Below are 15,341 nucleotides of genomic sequence, written 5' to 3' on the forward strand. Positions count from 1 at the left end.
CAGGATGGTCTCAATCTCTTGACCTTGTGATCCATCCACCACAGCCTCCCAAAGTGCTGGGATTACAGGCGTGAGCCACCACGCTCGGCCAACAACTCCCTTTTTTCCTGCATCAGGCTTTCCTTTAGCTCAATATGCAGCAATATCCTTTCTGTATTCTTCCTTTAGCTTCATAGCCTTTTCATAAGGCTGCTTGTCATCTGCAGGAGTGTTATTCCACACCCCTCCCAGCTTCTTCGCAGCATCACCGGACAGGCCAGGATGTTCTCCTATGATCTTTGGGCCATATGGAGAACAGAACAAGAAAAAGGCTGAAGGAGGCCTCTCAGGTGCATTGGGATCTTTGAACTTCTTTTTTGTCTCCCCTTTAGGAGGGATATATGTTTTTATTTCTCTTTCATAATGGGCCTTGTCTGCCTTTGCCATAGCTTCAAATTGTCCTTTCTCTTTAGCAGACATGGTCTTCCACCTCTCCGAGCACTTCTTAGAAAACTCTGAGAAGTCGACTGAAGCATATGAGCGTTGCTTCTTTCTTATGCTCCTCCTGACAATTTTGCACATAAAATACATATGATGGCATTTTGCCTCTTGGCCTCTTAAGATCTCCTTTGCCCATGTTTGGTGATTTTTCCTCAGCGAGGCACAGAGTCGCCTAGTGCCCGTCTGACTCTCACTTGTCCCAGCACTGTCTTTATGGAGCTCAACTCTTTTGAGCTCTGCCTATAATTCATTTTTAAAACCACAGAGCTCATAAAACAGCAACTCAAAGCAAAACAAAAAGCAAACCCCAAAGTTCAAAATTAATACTCTGCTTTTATTTTTGAAACAGGTATTTAATTTAAAAACACGTTTTTAAAAATGAAATTCTGAAGTCATAAAAATGAGTTGGGAGACTGCCTGGGAATACTGGGTGGTGTAGGCTTTAAAAAAAAAAAAAAAAAAGAATGAGTTAAGTTTTAAAAATTCACTTTAAAACTTGTACCCTGTTAGTGCATAGCTCTAGGACCCCTCTCAGGTTCAAACCAGCTTGCTCTATTTGTCTTCTTCCTTTGTAGGAGAATCTAGAGATTCGGCATCTTTTCTTTAATTATGTGGCTGCCAACACACTATCCCTTCATAGGTTGCTGGGAGTTGTGGGTGGGGATCTGTGAGGGAGTGGGAATAGGTGAGACTCAATTGTCAGGTTTGCTGATTTCTATGCTGTAAATACTTTCTTATTTATGTGCTCCCATTGCGATGTCACTGAACATGGAGTTGCCAAGAGGTGCTCACTATACAATATTTCTACCATACAGATACAATCGACACAAAAACCTTTAAGGACATAAATCATAGGAAGACACAGTAAAAGAATTAGGGAGTGATAAATCTGGAGTCTACTATCTTTAGTTTTAATACAATTTAATTGTAAATTTATGTAATTTGATTTTTAAATTTTTTGACATAGTCTCCCTCTGTCACCCAGGCTGGAGTGCAGGGGCACGATCACAGCTCACAGCAGCCTTGACCTCCCGGACTCAAGTAATCCTCCTACCTCCGCCTCCTGAGTAGCTGGGACTACAGGTGCATGCCACCATGCATAGCTAATTTCTTTTTGTAGAAATGGGGTCTCATTATATTGCCTAGACTGGTCAAACTCCTGGGCTCAAGCAATCCTCCTTGACTCAGTCTCCCAAAGCTGGGATTACAGGCATGAGCCACCATACCCAGACTGTAATCTGATTTTTAATGAAGGTTGTGTTTGACAACTGGCTCACAAAATTCCTAAAAATTGCAAGCTGCTAAGAGCTGGCTCTAGTACACTATTGTTTACTGCAAATATGAGGGAACTCAGAGAAGGCTCAACTGTAAATTCTCAAAGGCAGTGTAATGGCAGAAAAATGTGATACCTTTCCTCATCCATCATAAGGAACAGCCACCACTCCTATAGCAAAAGACAGATTAACAAGAGAAAAGAGCCAAGTGCAGTGGCTCATGCCTGTAATGCTAGCACTTTAGGGGCCAAGGTGGGAAGAATGCTTGAGTCCAGGAGTTCAAGACCAGCCTGGGCAACATAGCAAGGCCCTGTCTCTACAAAATAAAATTAGCTAGGTGTGGTGGTGTGCACCTGTAGACCCAGCTACTCAGGAAACAGGAGCCAAGAGGATCACTTGAGCCCAAGAGGTAGAGGTTGCAGTGAACCGTGATCGTGCCACTGCACCCCTGCCTGGGTGACAGAGTGAGATCCTGTCTCAAAAAAGAAAACAAATGAAAATAAAATTATAACAAGGCTGGGAGAGTGCAGTGGCTCACGCTGTAATCCCAGCACTTTAGGAGGCCGAGGTGGGCAGATCATGAGATCAGGAGTTCGAGACTTGCCTGGCCAACATGGTGAAACCTCATCTCTACTAAAGATACAAAAAATTAGCCAGGCCTGGTAGCACATGCCTGTAATCTCAGCTACTCGGGAGGCTGAGGCAGGAGAATCACTTGAACCTGGAAGGCAAAATTTGCAGTAAGCTGAGATTGCACCATTGCACTCTAGGTTGGGCAACAGAGCAAGACTCTGTCTCAAAAGAAGGAAGGGCCGGGTGCGGTGGCTCAAGCCTGTAACCCCAGCACTTTGGGAGGCCGAGGCGGGTGGATCACGAGGTCGAGAGATCGAGACCATCCTGGTCAACATGGTGAAACCCCGTCTCTACTAAAAATACAAAAAAAATTAGCTGGGCATGGTGGCTCGTGCCTGTAATCCCAGCTACTCAGGAGGCTGAGGCAGGAGAATTGCCTGAACCCAGGAGGCGGAGGTTGCGGTGAGCCGAGATCGTGCCATTGCACTCCAGCCTGGGTAACAAGAGCGAAACTCCGTCTCAAAAAAAAAAAAAAGAAGGAAGGAGGGAGGGAGGGAGGGAAAGAAAGGAAAGAAGGGAGGGATGGAGGGAAAGAAAAAAGAAAAAGAAGAAAAGAAAGAAAGAAAAGAAAGAAAGAGAAAGAAAATTATAACAAATTTATTCCATCAAAGTTTCACATGACACTAGAGCCTCCAGAAATGAAGACCCATTATCCCCCAAAGCAGGGCACCACAGTGATTGCAAAGTGGTGTGATTTGTAGTTGTGGATGCTGCACTTGTATGAGATTCTGAACCTCTGTTTGGCAATCTTTGAATCTTCTTGGTTAATATTGTTTTGGCAAATACAGGCTGTAAAGGTTAGATGACGGCAGCATTTACGGGCAACACAGGTGCACACTTGGCACTGATAACCCTGTTTCCCAAATGCTCCCCAGATAAACTTCCTGCAGTAAGAGCAGTAGGTGGGCTGCCTCAGGTGTCTGTTTCCATAATCTCGTTTTCATTAAACAAGCATAATCTTGTTTCCATCAATCTGTTTTATTGGTGGGGGAGAGGGGTGGGTTTGGAGATAGGGTCTCTTTCTGTCACCCATGCTGGAGTACAGGGGTGCAATCATAGCTCACTGTAGCCTTGAACTCCCCCATCTCAAGAAATCCCCCACCTCAGCCTTCCAAGTAGCTGGAACCACAGGTGTGCATTACCACTCCTGGCTAATTTTTATTTTAGAGACAGGACCTCACCATGTTGCCCAGGCTGGTCTTAAACTCCTGGTCTCAAATGATCCTCTCACCTCAGCCTCCTAAGTACCTGGGATTACAGGCTTGAGCCACCACGTCCTGCCCTACTGGGGTTATTACCACAAATACTTTCCCCGCTGGCTGCAGGTTCAGCCAGCCTTCGAAGGTGTCCAGGATGTTGGCCATGCCAGCCATGCATAGCAGCTCCCAGTGAAAAAAAAATAGCTCAGAGCAATCTTTTGAATCTATGCTTCTATGCTGCAATCCTCAAGCTTGCCCCAAATAAATTCTCTAGTTCTATTAATTTTGCCTCAGCTTCTTCCTTTTAGTCCACACTGGAATTGTCAACAAGGCAGCCCTAGAAATATAGCTGAGAAAGCACATTATTTCTTTCCTTTTTTCTTTTTTTTTTTGAGAGTCTCCCTCTGTCACCCAGGAGTGCAGTGGCTCAATCTCGGCTCACTGTAACCTCTACCTCCTGGGTTCAAGAGATTGTTGTAGATTGTTGTGCCTCAGCTTCCCAAGTAGCTGGGATTACAGGTGCCAGCCATCACACCTGGCTAAAGTTTTTTTTTGTATTTTTAGTAGAGATGGTGGGTCTCACAACATGGGTCAAGCTGGTCTCAAACTCCTGGCCTTCCAAAGTGCTGGGATTATAGGCGTGAGCCACTGCATGCAGCCTATTTTCTTAAACTATAAACAGCTGTGAAAGCTCATTATTTTTTCTAAACGGTGTTTTTCTAGTCCTTTTATCTGTAGGTACTTTGCTTAAAAGAATTCCAGATGGCCTGAGAAGCCCCAGGAGCTTCATAACCCTTTGTCAATTACCAGAAGAAGATAAGGCTGGGGCAAAATTGGTGCCAACCAGAACTGGCAGCTCCTTGTTATCTTTAGATCATTAAGATACCATCATCATATTAAAATCCCACCCATAGAAAAAAATCCCCACCATTTTCCGGACATGCATTGTATGAAGATGCATGTTTGTGATTGTGGGCTCCCTTCACATGTTTACATACCTCCCCTTCCCACATCTAACTCCATAAAATTCCTCAGCTTCCCATAGCTCTGGGAGAATGTGTCTTTAGAGCAGGGGTCCCCAACCCAGGGCCATTGACTAGTACTGGCCTGTGACCTGTTAGGAACCAAGCTGCACAGCAGGAGGTGAGTAGCAGGTGGGCAAGCCAGCGAGTGAAGCTTCATATGTATTTACAGCCACTCCCCATCACTGGCATTAATACTTGAGCTCTGCCTCCTGTCAGATCAGCAGTGGCATTAGATTCTCCTAGGAGTGCTGACCCTATTGTGAACTATGCATGTGATAGATCTAGGTTGCATGCTCCTTATGAGAATCTAATGCCTGATGATCTGTCATTGTCTCCCATCACCCACAGATGGGACATATAGTTGTAGGAAAACAAGTTCGGGGCTCCCACTGATTCTATATTATGGTGAGTTGTATAATTATTCCATTATATATTACAATGTAATAATAGCAATGGAGGGCACAATAAATGTAATGCACTTAAATCATCCCCAAACCATCCCCCTCACCAGGGTCTGTGGAAAAACCGTCTTACATGAAACTGGTTCCTGCTGCCAAAAAGGTTGGGGAACGCTGCTTTAGAGCAAGAGCTCTCTCCTCTATTCATGGGCAGGAATAAAACCTGCTTGCCTTTTGTTTTTCCAATTGGGTATTCTTTATTTGCAACCCATACAAAGTAGGGGAAGAACTCAGTTTACCAGCGATAGAATTACAGGGTACACATCCACATGAAGTGGTCATAGCTCAGGGGCATCTCATGGATGATGGCCGCCTTCAGTGGCGTTAGCGTAGAGCTCCTTGGGGTGCATGGGTTTGGAGGTCCTCCATTGGCGCTGGTCTGGCCCACGTGCACCTCATCCACACTCACCATCAGGTAGGGCTCCAGCAGCTGGTGGCCTTTCATGAGCACACGGCACAGGTGTCATAGCCTGATGGGTTCTTCCCTGCTGCCCTGAAAAAACCATCAAGAACAGCAGAAGTTATACTAAAGAAGGACTTTAATAATTGTAGGTAGGGTTAAGCCACGTGAGGAGAACAAGGAGAATTTCTCAAACCCCTCCCTCCAACAATTTGGAGGCTAAGGTTTTTTAAGGGTACTTTGAGAGGCAGGGAGCTGGGGAACTGAAACAATTGATTGGTTGGGGATGAAATCACAGGGGCATCTAAAACTGTCTTTGTACAGCTGAGTCAGTTCCCAGGAACTGTGGGTGGTCTCAGGACCAGGTGGTCTCCCTTGATTTACTGAAATGCTGAATCTGAAAAGGATTTCCAAGACTAGTTTTTTTTTTTTTTTGAGACGGAGTTTCGCTCTTGTTACCCAGGCTGGAGTGCAATGGCGCGATCTCGGCTCACCGCAACCTCCGCCTCCTGGGTTCAGGCAATTCTCCTGCCTCAGCCTCCTGAGTAGCTGGGATTACAGGCACGTGCCACCATGCCCAGCTGATTTTTTGTATTTTTAGTAGAGACGGGGTTTCACCACGTTGTCCAGGATGGTCTCAATCTCTCGACCTTGTGATCCACCCGCCTCGGCCTCCCAAAGTGCTGGGATTACAGGCTTGAGCCACCGCGCCCGGCCCCCAAGACTAGTTTTTTAGGTTTCACAATAGTGAGGTTATCTATAGGAGTAGTAGAGGAAGTTATAATCTTGAGACCTCCATTATGTGACTTTGGAGCAGTAAGAAACTTACAGTAAACAGAGGAAGCAACAGCAGATCATTGTTTAACTGTGTTCAAGCCCTTACCAAAATTCTCCAGTGAAGTTCAAGCTCCTACCATAATTCTAACCATGTCGTATGAATGTGGCCTCGCTCTCTGAACAAGGAAGGGAGTCAGTTCTCCTTGCCTCAAAGTTTAGCTATAAACTAAATTCCTCTTACAGCTATCTTGGCCTCTGCAATGGAATATTAAAACAAACAAACAGGCCGGGCGCGGTGGCTCAAGACTGTAATCCCAGCACTTTGGGAGGCTGAGGCGGGTGGATCACGAGGTCGAGAGATTGAGACCATCCTGGTCAACATGGTGAAACCCTGTCTCTACTAAAAATACAAAAAATTAGCTGGGCATGGTGGCACGTGCCTGTAATCCCAGCTACTCAGGAGGCTGAGGCAGGAGAATTGCCTGAACCCAGGAGGCGGAGGTTGCGGTGAGCCGAGATCGCGCCATTGCACTCCAGCCTGGGTAACGAGCGAAACTCCGTCTCAACAAACAAACAAAAAAACCCAAACAATTTAGCTTATAAAACTAGAAGCAAAATGGAGTCAGTCATGTTATATTTCATTACTTAAAATTCTGCAAAGGTTTCTCAGGAAATGTGGATCTTCGGCTAGCCATTCAACAGCATAGTGCCAGAACATAGGCTGGTACAGTCATCCCCAAACTACATGCGGCCCCCTGAGGCCATTTATCCGGCCCCTCCGCCGCACTTCAGGAAGGGGCACCTCTTTCATTGGTGGTCAGTGAGAGGAGCACAGTATGTGGCGGCCCTCCCAACGGTCTGACGGACAGTGAACTGGCCCCCTGTGTAAAAAGTTTGGGGACGCCTGGGATGCCTCTGCCCCTGGCTGGCAACCCTTGAAACAGCCACAGGAGTGGAGGCAGCCCTGGGGAAAAGCAGCACCCAAGCGGCCCTTGACTAGCCATTCTGCTTCCTCCATTGGGCCTTCTCCTCCCCCATTCCCTTCATCCCTCCCAAGGTCAAAAGGAAGGCTCACCAGGGAAGCGTGTCCTTCTCAATCTCTCAGCGCTTCCAGGGGCACTGTGCAGACTCACCTTTTCTCCAAGGCCAAGAAACTCCTGTCCTCTGAAAGCTGGAGCTATCAGTCCCATTAGCGCCAGCTGCTAGCGGATTCCCACCCACCCCCCACCCCCCACCCCCGCTTCCTCTTCTCCTCAAGAATATGTTTTGTTAAAATATTTGGCCTTTTGCCAGGCGCAGTGGCTCACGCCTGTAATTCCAGCACTTTGGGAGGCTGAGGTGGGCAGATCATGAGATCAGGGGTTCGAGACCACCCTGACCAACAGGGTGAAACCCCATTTCTACTAAAAATACAGAACTTAGCTGGGCATGGTGGCACATGCCTGTCATCTCAGCTACTCAGGAGGCTGAGGCAGGAGAACTGCTTGAACCTGGGAGGCGAAGTTTGCAGTGAAACAAGATTGCGCCACTGCACTCCAGCCTGGGTGAAAGAGTGAGACTCCATCTCAAAAAAAAAAAAATTGGCCTTTTGTTCTTGGTTTCTAAAACAGCCTTGGAGCAATAAAGGAGAAAGAAACAAACAGCTTTGGAGCAATAAAGGAGAAAGGCTCTAGTTATTTATAATGAGCCCCTTTCAACTACACCTGAATTTGTATTAAGGAGGTGAGTTTTGTAAAGTGTCTAGATAACCACAGGTTTAGGGGCTGGTTGCCAGAAGAACCAATCAACTCAGAGGCTTAAAATTCACACACCCCTGCCCCCACCAACACACATCTTCTGGAAGGGGAAGACAGGCTGAAGGTTGAGTTGGCCACCAATAGCCAATGATTTAATCAACCAGGCCTACATAATGAAGCCTCCATAAAAACCCAAAAGAACTGAGTTCAGGGGACTTCCACATATGGGGCACAGGGAAGGTGGTGCCCCCCCAACTCCATGGGGACAAAAGTGCCTGAGCTCAGGACCTTCCCAGACCTCCTTCTATGTATCTCTTCATCTGGCTATTCATTTGTATCCTTTAAAATATGCATTATAATAAACCAGGAAGCATAAGTCAAGTGTTTCCCAGAGTTCTGTTAGCCTTCATGAGCAAGTTGCACAGGTGTCACAGTCTAACCAGTTTTTCTTGCCTGCTGCCCTGAAAAAAACCACTGAGAACAGCAGGAGTTGCAGCAAAGACAGAGTTTAATGGGAAATTAACTGAACCGAAAAGGAGCGGTGTGTGAATGCCAATTAATGGCTGGTTGGTGGGAAGTTCCAGAAGCTTGGACTTGTGACTGATGTCTCACGTCAGAGGCATTTTTGTGGGACTGGGCTGTTGACAAGCTCTGTGGGATCTGACATGACTTCTAGGTGGACAGTGTCAGAATTGAATTGCTTGCTTGGGGTGTGGGGAAATCCCCCCATACACTTGGTCACAGAAGTTTTCTGTGTTGTGAGAAACAACAGGAGAATCAAACTGTTTGTATTTTGTTTGGTTGTTTTCTTTCCAGTGCTCTTGTACAAAAAAAAAGTGCCCAGAGAGCTGCCTTGCCCCTTGTACCATGTAAGGACACAGCGAGAATGTGTCATCTATGAAATGGGCTATTACCAGACACCAAATCTGCAGGCAACATGATCCTGGACTTCCCATCCTCCAGGACTGTGACAAATTTCTGAGGTTTCCTCTGAGGAAGTTTTCTGATTGGGGAAAAAAACTGAGGTTTAGCACCAGAAAGTCCTAATTCAGCTTCATTTGGTATCAAAAAGCCCAATAGAACTTTCCATGTGTTCCCACTGAAGCCCTAAACCTCCTTCCTTTTGTTTAAGATGGTATATACAGTTGTCCCTCTGTATTAGTGGGGGATTGGTTCCAGAACCTCCTTCAGATACCAAAATCTACAGACGTTTAACTTCCTGATATAAAATGGCACTATATTTGCATATAGCCTATGCAATCTTCCTGTAAATCAGCTCTAGATTACTTGTAATACCTAATACAATGTAAATGATATGTTAATAGTCATCCTGTATTGTTCAGGGAATGATGGCAAGAAAAAAGTCTACACGTGTTCAGTACAGACACTATTTTTTTTCTTTTTCTTTTTTTTTTTTTGAGACAGGATCTCACTTAGGCTGGAGTGCAGTGGCATGAACATGGCTCACTGCAGCCTTGACATCCTGGGCTCAAGGGATCCTCCTGCCTCAGCCTCCCACACTTTGACTATATCAGGGTTTTTAAAAATCAGGGCTCTTTTACCTTTCTTTTGAACTCTTCATAAAAAATAGTTACATAAAGGTAACTTATTTCCAAGGCTACACAGTTGTGGCTTGATCAAAATCATGCAACTGAGCTGAGGGAGTTATGGTCTAATTGAAACTATTTGTAAAACCTGTGCCCATCAAATTAGATCCATCTTTTATCTAAACTTTCTCACGAGCTTGGCTTATTACACTTAAAAACATTTAGTGTACAAGAACAAAAAGTCTCCTGGTATTACAAGGGAAGAGAAACATTCCACATAAAAGCCAGGTATGATCCTAGACTTAAGTTGAATATATAAAGCTCTGCTGTCTTAGGAAGTCACAAGATGGAGATGTGACTACATGAAAAAAGCCTCTACTTTGTGCTGTATCAGATTCTGCTAATAGATTTCTTTCTGTTTCCTTTTTTCTATTTTTTTCCCCACTGTCATTCATTCTTCTTTACTTGAAACAATTATTAGCCATTTTCACTGGCTAGGAAAACAACAGGGTGACAGTAAGTAAACTGTGGTAGATTAGTGTAGGGGAAAAATAAGTATTTTTTCTTTTCATTGCTAAGTTAATGGCTAACAAAGCATATGTTAACATGAGAAAAAGTATACAACTGCTGGGCATGGTGGCTCATGCCTGTAATCCCAGCACTTTGGGAGGCCAAGGCAGGTAGATCACAAGATCAGGAGTTCAAGACCAGCCTGGCCTATATGGTGAAATCCCGTCTCTACTAAAAATACAAGAATTAGCCAGGCATGGTGGAGAGTGCCTGTAGTCCCAGCTACTCGGGAGGCTGAGGCAATAGAATCGCTTAAACCTGGGAGGCCGAGGTTGCAGTGAGCCAAGATGGCGCCATTGCGTTCCAGCATGGGTGACGGAGTGACACTCAGTTTCAAAAAAAAAAGTATACCAAAAATAAATAAATAAATAAATAACCAGCTAGGTACGGTGGCTCACACCTGTAATTCCAGTACTTTGGGAGGTTGAGGCACGCAGATTGCTTGAGACTGGCCTGGGGAACAAGGAGAAACCTCACCTCTATTAAAAATACAGAAATTATGCCTTGGGGCAGTTCTGTGAAAAAAAAAATATATATATATAAATTAGCCGGACATGGTGGTACGTACCTGTAGTCCCAGCTACTGGGGAGGGTGAGGCAGGAGGATCGCTTGAGCCCAGGAGGCAGAGGTTGCTGTGAGCCAAGACTGTGTCACTGCACTCCAGCCTGGGCAACAGAGCAAGACTCTGTATCAAAAAAAAAAATTAATATGAGAGAAACATATAAATTTATTTAATATATGACATAGGAGCTTTCGTAAAGAGGAAATACTTAGGTGGCAGGATTATGGATATATTTTGTTTTATAAAATTTCAATTTGATGTTGGGTAAATACCAAATACACCTTACTGAAAAAGAGAATGGCAAGGCTGGGCACAATGGCTTATGTCTGTAAGCCCAGCACTTTGAGAGGCCAAGGTGGGAGAACACCTTGAGCCCCCAGGAGTTTGAAGTTATAGTGAGCTGATATTTGTGCCAGTGCACTCCAGCCTGGGTGACAGAGTGAGATACTGTCTCTAAAAATAAATAAATAAAAAGGGAGAGGTAATAAAATTTTTAATGTACATTATGAAAATATCAGAAAACATCAAATACCTACAAATAAGGTCTAATGAAAGATGTGCCAAATAATTGTTAAGCATTGCTGAGAGAAATTAGAGAAGATTTCAATAAATGGAGAGTCGGCTGGGCGCGGTGGCTCAAGCCTGTAATCCCAGCACTTTGGGAGGCCGAGGCGGGTGGATCACGAGGTCAAGAGATCGAGACCATCCTGGTCAACATGGTGAAACCCCATCTCTACTAAAAATACAAAAAATTAGCTGGGCATGGTGGCACGTGCCTGTAATCACAGCTACTCAGGAGGCTGAGGCAGGAGAATTGCCTGAACCCGGGAGGCGGAGGTTGCGGTGAGCCGAGATCGCGCCATTGTACTCCAGCCTGGGTAACAAGAGCAAAAATCCATCTCAAAAAATAAATAAATAAATAAATAAATAAATAAATAAATAAATAAATAAATAAATGGAGAGATGCCAGGTTCATGGATTGGAACATGTGGCATAGTTAAGATGTCAATTCTCCTTTAAACTGATTGATAGATTCAGTACAATCCAAGCAGATTTTTTGGTGAAAATACAAAAAGCCTATAGTAGCCAATACAATTTTGAATAAAAGGTACAAAATTGAAAGACTTAATAGTATGAGAAATCAAGACCTACTGTAGAGCTACAGTAATTGAAATAGGTTGCTATTAGCACAAGGAAAGACAGAACAGAACATAATAGAGAGTGTGGTAATAGACTGAGAAATATATGGTCACTTACAACAAAGGCACCATCACAATCAGGGAGTAAAGGGTACCATCTTTTCGACATATGCTGTTGGGAAAAAAAATGACCCTTAACCTCTACAAATAAAAACTAATTCAGGCCGGGCACGGCGGCTCAAGCCTGTAATCCCAGTACTTTGGGAGGCCAAGGCGGGTGGATCACGAGATCAAGAGATCGAGACCATCCTGGTCAACATGGTGAAACCCCGTCTCTACTAAAAATACAAAAAATTAGCTGGGCATGGTTATCGTGCCTGTAATCCCAGCTACTCAGGAGGCTGAGGCAGGAGAATTGCTTGAACCTAGGAGGCGGAGGTTGCGATGAGCCGAGATCGTGCCATTGCACTCCAGCCTGGGTAACAAAAGTGAAACTCCGTCTCAAAAAAAAAAAAAAAAACTAATTCAAAATGGATCACTGGCTTAAATATGAAAGGTAAAATAATTGAGCTTTTAGGAAAATAAAGATATGCACAGTTTTTTTTTTTTTCTTTGAGACAGGATCTTGCTCTGTCATCCAGACCAGAATGCAGTGGCTTGATCACAGCTTACTGCAGCCTCAACTGGGCTCAAGCAACCCTTCTGCCTCAGCCTCCCTAGTGCCTAGTAGCTGCGCCACCATGCCTACCTATTTTTTTTTTTTTTGGTAGAGTCTGAGTCTTGCTATGTTGCCCACCATGGTCTGGAACTCCTGAGCTCAAACGATTTTCCTGCCTCAGCCTCTCAAGGTGCTGGGATTATAGGCAAGAGCCACCATGCCCACAACATAGGCAAAGTTTCCTAAACAGGACAAAATATTATACAACACCAGCCATAAAAGACAAGATTGATAAATTGGACTTTATGAAAATTAAAACCTCTGTTCATCAAAAGACCCCATTAGAATATAGAAAAATAAGTCACAGACTGTGTTTTACTACTTGGATGACATACTTGAATTTAAAAATGTCCTTAAGTGAACAGATAAGGAGACTTCCAACTATGAAACATGAAACAGACACACCTTTGCCTATCTATCCCACTAAGACAGCTAAAACTTTGCACCTGTAATCCCAGTTACTTGGAAGGCTGAGGAACAAGAATTGCTTGAACCTAGGAGAGGGAGGCTGCAGTGAGTAGAGATTGTGCTGCTGCATTCCAGCCTGGGCAGCAGAGTGAGATTGTCTCAATAAAACAAAAAGCAAAAAATCCACAAAACAGTAATAAGGATTTTAGCGACTGGGCACAGTGGCTCATGCCTGCAATCCCAGCACTTTAGGAGGTCAAGGCAGGAGGAATGCTTGAGCCCAGGCATTCACGGTTACAATGAGTTATGATTATAACACTGCACTCTAGCCTGAGTAACAGAGCAAGATCTTCTCTCTAAAAAGAAAAAGGATTTTAGAGATCTTACATTACCACAGTATTTATTCCTAATAATTAAATATTTTTTAAAAACTAAGTAAAGTACATTTGATTTTTCTTTCTATGACTCTATAGTTGTGAAACTTCTTAGCCTGCTGGTCATGGTGACTCATGCCTGTAATCTCAAGTCTTTGGAAGGCTGAGGTCAGAGGATCACTTGAGCTCAGGAGTTTGAAAATAGCCTGGAAAACATAGTGAGATGCCATCTCTACAACATATACAAAAATTAGCCTGATGTGGTAGAGTGTGCCTATAGCCCTAGATACTTAGGGGGCTGAGGTGGGAGGATCTCTTGAGCCCAGGAGGCTGAGACCACAGTGACCCGTGACTGTACCACTGCTGCACTCCACTTTGGGTGAAGAGCAAGACCTTGTCATAAGAAAGAAAAAAAAAAGGAAACTTCTTAGCCTAGACAGGTTCTTAACCTTTTTTATATTGTAGACCCTTTGGAAGTCTGGTGAAACAAATTTAAAACATTTATTACAATAATGTTTAAAGTGTCTAAGTACATAGGACTTCTAAGAAAATCAACTACATTAAAATATAGTTATCAAAATATTGTTTAAAATGTGTTATAGTGAATGTTTCTCTTTATTGACACATTAAAAACAATATCTAGTTGTGGATCTAATAATCATTGCAATTTTGACATTTTGAAACAATTATTGTGTAAAGAAAATATCTGTGATTTCTGTCAGTGACAAAAATCACAAGCTCTACAATACTAGTTTTTTGCCTATATTCATAATCAAGACAGATGTTAAATTTTATTTTTATTTAATTAATTAATTTATTTAAAGATGGGGTTTCACCATGTTGGTCAGGCTGGTCTTGAACTCCCAACCTCAGGTGATCTGCCCGCCTTGGCCTCCAAAGTGCTTGGATTACAGGCATGAGCCATCGCGCCCGGCCTAATGTTAAATTTTTTTTTTTTTTTTTTTTTTTGAGACGGAGTTTCGCTCGTTACCCAGGCTGGAGTGCAATGGCGCGATCTCAGCTCACCGCAACCTCCGCCTCCTGGGTTCAGGCAAGTCTCCTGCCTCAGCCTCCTGAGTAGCTGAGATTACAGGCATGCGCCGCCATGCCCAGCTAATTTTTTGTATTTTTAGTAGAGACGGGGTTTCACCATGTTGACCAGGATGGTCTCGATCTCTCGACCTCGTGATCCACCCGCCTCGGCCTCCCAAAGTGCTGGGATTACAGGCTTGAGCCACCGCGCCCGGCCTCTAATGTTAAATTTTAATTAGAAGTTATGGACCTAAAAATGAAACACTGATTCTATTCATGGAGCCCAAGTTAAGAACTCCAGGACTACAGGCTTCCCCGAAACATTAACAGTACTTATCTCTGAGTGGTGGAAATATAGGTGGTTTACATTTTTTTCTTTTCTCTATTTTTCAAATTTTCCACAATGAGCAAACACCACTTTCATAATTATAAAACACATGATATATGTGATAGTAAAAGCAGTGATATGGTTTGGCTCTGTGTGCCTACCTAAATCTCGTGCTGAATTGTAATCCTCACTTGTTAGCGGGGGGGACCCGGTGGGAGGTGATTGGATCATATAGGTGGATTTCCCCCACGCTGTTCTCATGATACTGGGTGATCTCTCACAAGAGCTGATGGTTTAAAAATGTGGCATGTCCCCCCTCCCCTCCTGCTGCCATGTAAGGCACATCTTGCTTCTCCTTTGCCTTCCACCATGATTGTAAGTTTCCTGAGGCCACGCCAGCCATGCAGAACTGTGGATCAATTAAACCTCTTTTCTTTATTAATTACCCAGTCTCAGGTAGTTCTTTATAGAAGTGTGAGAACAGACTAATAAAAGGGGTGTATTAATTGTCAGATTCAGTGCACAGAAAAAAAACTGGAAAAATAAAGAAATGCTTGAAGAAATCTTTTAGAAAAAAAGAAAAGGGAAAAAATCCTGAATGAAGATGAAGAAACAAAACCTGACTTTCATCAGAGAGACTTAAAGCTGGTGAGACCTTTATGCCATTTATATATTTTATT

General features: G+C 43.8%; 1 pseudogene; it reads right to left on the reverse strand.

The window, feature by feature from the left end:
* Positions 1-690, reverse strand: LOC101048602 (high mobility group protein B1 pseudogene; annotated as a pseudogene).
* Positions 691-15,341: the final 14,651 nt, after the last annotated feature.

Source organism: Saimiri boliviensis, chromosome 2 (genome assembly GCF_048565385.1).
Source record: "Saimiri boliviensis isolate mSaiBol1 chromosome 2, mSaiBol1.pri, whole genome shotgun sequence".
NCBI lineage: Eukaryota > Metazoa > Chordata > Mammalia > Primates > Cebidae > Saimiri > Saimiri boliviensis.